Genomic DNA, 6,000 nt, shown 5'->3' with positions numbered 1-6,000 from the left:
ATCTTTTAAATCATTTACCAAAGAGGCCATCCCTTAGGCAATAGGGAGGCAAAGGAATGCCAGACTGCAGAGAGTCCATTGGCTGAATCACCTTATTGACAGCTCTTAGATCTCTCACCATTCTCCATTTTCCAGATTTCATTTTAACAAGAAATACAGGAGAATTCTAAGGTCTGGTTGATTCTTCAATAAGCTGAGCATCTAGTTGCTCCTGTAGCAGTTGTTCTAAAGCCTGCAGTTTCTCTATTGTTAAAGGCCATAGCTTAACCTATACAGGTTTGTCTGTCAACCATTTTAAAGATAGGGCTGGGCTGGGTGGTGGTGGCGCATGCCTTTAATCCCAGCATTTGGGAGGCAGAGGCAGGTGAATCCCTGTGAGTTCGAGACCAGCCTGGTCTACAAGAGGTAGTTCCAGGACAGCTAGGACTGTTACACAGGGAAACCCTGTCTTGAAAATAAAAAAGTTAGGGCTGTTGTGCCCTGTTCTTGTATAACCTGAATGATAGGTGACTGTTCTTTATAAAAAGCTTTTAATAATTTTCCCTCAAACATACGTTAATCTATAGTTTGTTTCTACGATTGGGGGAATGTTAATCTGAGTATTCCATTGCTGTAACAAATCATTTCCCCCACAAATTCATTGCTATGTTAGCAACATAAATGTATGTATGGTTTTTTTTACTTTTTTAAAATTGATTTTTATTGAGCTCTACATTTTCTCTGCTCCTTTTCCTGCCTCTTCCCTTAACTTCAACCCTCTCCCAAGGTCCCCACGCTCCCAATTTACTCAGGAGATCTTGTCTTTTTCTACTTCCCATGTAGATTAGATCAATGTATGTCTCTATTAGGATCCTCATTATTATCTAGGTTCTCTGGGATTGTGATTTCTGGGCTGGCTTTCTTTGCTTTATGTTTAAAAACCACCTATGAGTGAGTACATGTGATAATTGTCTTTCTGTGTCTGGGTTACCTCACTCAATATGATGTTTTCTAGCCCCATCCATTTGCCTGTAAAATTCAAGCTGTCATTATTTTTTCTCTTGTGTAGTACTCCATTGTGTAAATGTACCACGTTTTTCTTATCCATCTTTGATTGAGGGACATTTAGGTTGTTTCCAGGTTCTGAGTATGACAAACAAAGCTGCTATGAACATAGTTGAGCATATGTCTTTGTGCCACGATTGAGCATCCTTTGGGCATATACCCAAAATGGTATTACTGGGTTTGGAGGAAGGTTGTTTCCTAATTTTTTGAGAAATCACCACACTGACATCCAAAAGGGCTGTACTAGCTTACATTCCCACCAGCAATGCAGAAGTGTTCCCTTTTCCCCACAACCTCTCCAGCATAAGTTTTCATCAGTGTTTTTGATCTTGGCCATTCTTACAGGTGTAAGATGGAATCTCAGAGTTGTTTTGACTTGCATTTCTCTGATGACTAAGGATGTTGAGCATTTCCTTAAGTGTCTTTCAGCCATTGGTTCCTCTGTTGAGAGTTCTCTGTTTAGGTCTGTACTCCATTTTTTTTATTGGATTATGTGACCTTTTGGTGTCCAATTTCTTGAGTTCTTTGTATATTTTGGAGATCAGACCTCTGTCTGATGTGGGGTTACTGAAGATCTTTTCCCATTCTGTAGGCTGTCATTTTGTCTTGTTGACCATGTCCTTTGCTTTACAGAAGGTTTTCAGTTTCAGGAGGTCCCATTTATTAATTGTTTCTCTCAGTGTCTGTGCTGCTGGAGTTCTATTTAGGAAGTGGTCTCCTGTGCCAATGTGTTCAAGTGTACTTCCCACCTTGTCTTCTATCAGGTTCAGTGTGGCTGGCTTTATGTTGAGGTCTTTGATCCATTTGGACTTGAGTTTTGTTTATGGTGATAGATATGAATCTATTTTCATTCTTCTACATGTTGATATCCAGTTATGCCAGTGAATGTATGGTTTTAATATTCCTCTCTGTCCTTCTGGTCCTTTACATTTGGCCCATTTCACACTCTGCTTTACCTGAGATAAAGTTCCAATCCCTAAAATCTGAACATTTACATTCCAAAGATGTCAATTTGGATGCCAAGATTCTGATGAAATTATTGTTAACATCCGCACCTGAGTCTACCAGACCTTCAATGATGTCATTTGTTCATATTTTTAATGTGGTCTTTTTTTATTTAAAGAAGTTTGCCAAAATACTCCCTTTATAGTTTCTCCTGAATTTTTTGTTCTCTCTTCTATAGCTGTTCTGTTATCCAAAGCAGTATAGTTTCTAACAATAGATATTAGGTTCTTTGTCTGGGAAGGAGTTTCCTCTATGAAGCAAGAGGACCCTCATGGAATTTCCCCACTGGCTAATGATTACCTTGACTATTCTTCATTGACCTACATTCATTAGTCCACTGCCTGCCTTTGCCACACCTTCCTCATACTCCAGGAGGGAGGGGCATTCTGAAAAGATTATTCTTAGAAAAAACATTGTTTCTAGGAATGTCCTGTCTACAATCCCTTTTAAAGTGACCTTGTTTGCCACAATTATAATATTTGACATTTTGACTTTCCTCCAACCTCTGGAAATCATCTCTTCTATCCATGTGTCATCATATTCATGAGATTTTATATTAATTGTATCTCAAATCCATTCCTCCAAAGGTGCTGACCTTGCCTTTAACAGCCCAATTATCCTTTTGCATAGAGAACTGGCATTTTCAAAAAACCAGAGATTCAATTATAATTTGTCTAGCTTCTGAATTTGGTATCATTCTATTTATTCCTGAAGTGAATCTTTGTAAAAGAAAAGTCTGTAAAGGCTTCCTTTGGACCCTGCATACCTTTAGTAAATGACTCAATTTTCTTTCCTCCAATTCTGTCCCAAGCATTCAAAGCTTCTGTGCAGCATAAATCCAGGGTGTGGTCATCATACACAGCCTGCCTTTCTATAGTTGCATAGTCTCCTCTAGGAATTTGAACTTGGGAGATTTCCCTACCTGTAGCTTTACTCCATTGTTCAATAACCTTAGCCTCTTCTCTGAACCATATATGCCATTGTAATGTGGACCAGTCTCTAAAACTCCATTAACAAAATCTTTCCAGTCGTTGGGGTAATTTTATTACAAACTGAACACAAGTTTAACATTTGCTTCACAAAAGGTGAATGTATGCCATATGAGCCTATCATTTTCTTTTTAATTTTTTAAAATTTTGTCCCAGCCAGGGAATGAGTTCTGAGATACCTTCATGTGCCCCTGTTAGATTTTTCAGGGCACTTATATAATGGATTTGGGGAGCAATCTACCCAAGATTATATGCCAGACTAGATCCTGGAGAAGGACTTGGAGGTGGTCTCAACCATCAGACACTCTCTGGGGGCCCCTTCTGTGTTAGACCCCGTACCAAGACTAGTATATCGAGAACACCCAGTTAGCTCCCACCTCCATGGGGAGTAAGGAGAGTAAGGTTTTCAGGTTCTGAGGGAGCACGCTTTGATATTTTCTGCCTGGAAGGAGTTTTCACCCCATAAACCAGGGTGGAAGCCACCATTCCTAAGCCAAGAGATAGGGCAAACCAAGGAAACTGATAGTTCCTGGGGAGGAAGGTGGTGTGGGCACATCTGGGTTCACAGGGAAGATCCATTGCCTCCTGGCCCCACCTGACTTGTGGGCTCATGGGTTGTGACCAGCTAAGGGCAGGCACCTGGGGAGGGAAGACCCACTCAGCTTTCCGTTTCTGGGCCAATCTAGCGTGCCGGGTTGGGGGGACCTGACCTCTGGAAAGTTTCCATTACAGATGGGAAAGTGGTTTTGGTTTTAGGTGGGGCAGGTACCTCAAGGATCCTCTGGGTGGAGAGGGAAGGTCTTTCTCATTGGAAGGCTTTGCTGGGGTGTAGTGATGAGGACACAAGCAGGTCTGTTTTTTGTCCCGCCCGGCTCCCGCATGGCTAGCTTTATGACCCGAAATAACAACATACAAACTGTATTCTTTTAAACACTGCCTGGCCCATTAGTTTCAGCCTCTTACTCACATCTTGATTAACCCATATTTAATAATCTGTGTAACACCACGAGTGGTGTCTTACCGGGAAAGATTCAGCATGTCTGACCTGGCGGCTGGCTCCATCACGTCTGTCTCACTGAGGAGAGACATGGCATCTGTGTATGGAAACTGCCTGAAGCATCTGCCTCACTCCCAGCATCCTGTTCTGTCTACTTCACCCACCTAAGGGCTGGCCTATCAAATGGGCCAAGGCAGTTTCTTTATTAACCAATGAAATCAACACAAACAGAAGACTCTTCCACATCACTGGGGGCTGGCATGGCTTGTGCACTCTGGCTGTGTGTCTGGAACTACATGGCTGCTGCAAGCCTGTCTTCCTCCCCTCAGAGCTCTCAAAAGGAGAGCTAAGAATGTTTGATGTGAACTCTGAGATGGGGCTGGGATGGCAGGGAAGGCTAGGCTGGGGGACTGATGGCTGTGACCTTGCAAATGCCCTTCAGGCTCAGCCTTCTCCAGCCCAGGCTTGTGTTCCTGGTTGTGGGTGAGGTGGTAGTGGTGGTGGAGTGTGTACTGCTTCACGGGGACACTGTGTGTGTGTGTGTAGTGCTCTGTGGGTCTTGCAGGGGACACTGTGTGTGTGTGTGTATGTGTGTGTGTGTAGTGCTCTGTGGGTCTTGCAGGGGACACTGTGTGTGTGTGTGTGTGTGTGTGTGTGTGTGTGTGCGTGCGTGTGTGTGTGCGTGCGTGTGTGTAGTGCCCTGTGGGTTTTGCAGGGGACACTGGACTCTGGGAAAGAAAATGGCAGAAGTGTTGGCTGTGGGATCGCAGGTAGACTCAGCGGGAGGTAGGCGTGCCTCAGCATGCTAGAGGCTCAGGTTCCATTCCCAGCACTGCAAGCCAGTCCACAGAGAAAACATGGCTACTGTCTCCAGAGGGGACAAAAGGAACCGAGAGCTTTCCTGGCCAAGCTGCGCTAAGGTGGCCCGGAAGATGGCTGTGACTGCCAGCCAGGGCTGGTTCTAGACAAGCTGCTGCCAGAACGCCTGGAGGCAAAGGCGGCTCAGCCTGCCAGGGTGGGAGGCTTAGGACGAGGGCCCAGATGCAACCGGGCTGCCCGCCAGCTCTCTCTCTGCCACCCTCCATGCCTGTTTTTCTAACAGAGAAGGAATATTCTCCCCTGCTTGCTGCCTGCTGGGAGTTCTGCCCGGCCCCACTTCTGTCTGTGTCTTGCAGCTGTGACAGGCACAGGCTAAGGGAAAGCACTCCAGAGCTCTAGATCACAGCCCATGCGCTAAATTATTTACTGAGCGCTATCAAGCTTACAGGTCATAAATTTGAACCGGGGAGGGTGTCAAAGGGAATGCTTACCTCAGAGGTTTTTGTGAATGGTGGTCATCAATTCATTAAGGTCACAGGGCAGATAGTACAGACTCCCTCTCATTTTTTTCACTTAAAAATTATTTAATTTTTTGAGATAATTGTATCATTTCCCCCTTTCCTGTCTTCTGTCATGTGCCCCCCCGCCCATTGCTCTTTCTCAAATTCATGGCCTCTTTTTAATATTGTCACACACACACACACACACACACACACACACACAATGTAATAAACAATTACAGCCTATTCAGTCTTTTTAAATTTTTTATTTATTCATATTTTGTGTGTGTGCATGCTCTGCATGTATACCTGCAGGCCAGAAGAGGGCTTCAGATCCCATTACAGATGGTTGTGAGCCAGCACCTGGGTGCCGGAAATTGAACTCAGGACCTCTGAAAGAGCAGCCAGTGCTCTTAACCTCTGAGCCATCTCTCCAGCCCTGCCCATTCAGTCTTTATTATACTACTTGCATGTACGTTCTCAGGGCTGCACATTTGGTATTGGCCAATCAAGTGGTGTGATCTTCCCCGTGGAAGACTATCTCTTACACTCAGCATTCCTTAGTTGCTTGTGGTCCTTCGTGTAGCCTTGAGGCCTCATGAGCTCCCCCCACCCCATCTGCATATCTACTGGTGGATTACAGAAA

The sequence above is a fragment of the Arvicola amphibius genome, chromosome 7, assembly GCF_903992535.2.
Source record: "Arvicola amphibius chromosome 7, mArvAmp1.2, whole genome shotgun sequence".
NCBI lineage: Eukaryota > Metazoa > Chordata > Mammalia > Rodentia > Cricetidae > Arvicola > Arvicola amphibius.
The sequence above is the reverse complement of the archived record's forward strand: the minus strand, read 5'-3'. Positions refer to the sequence as shown.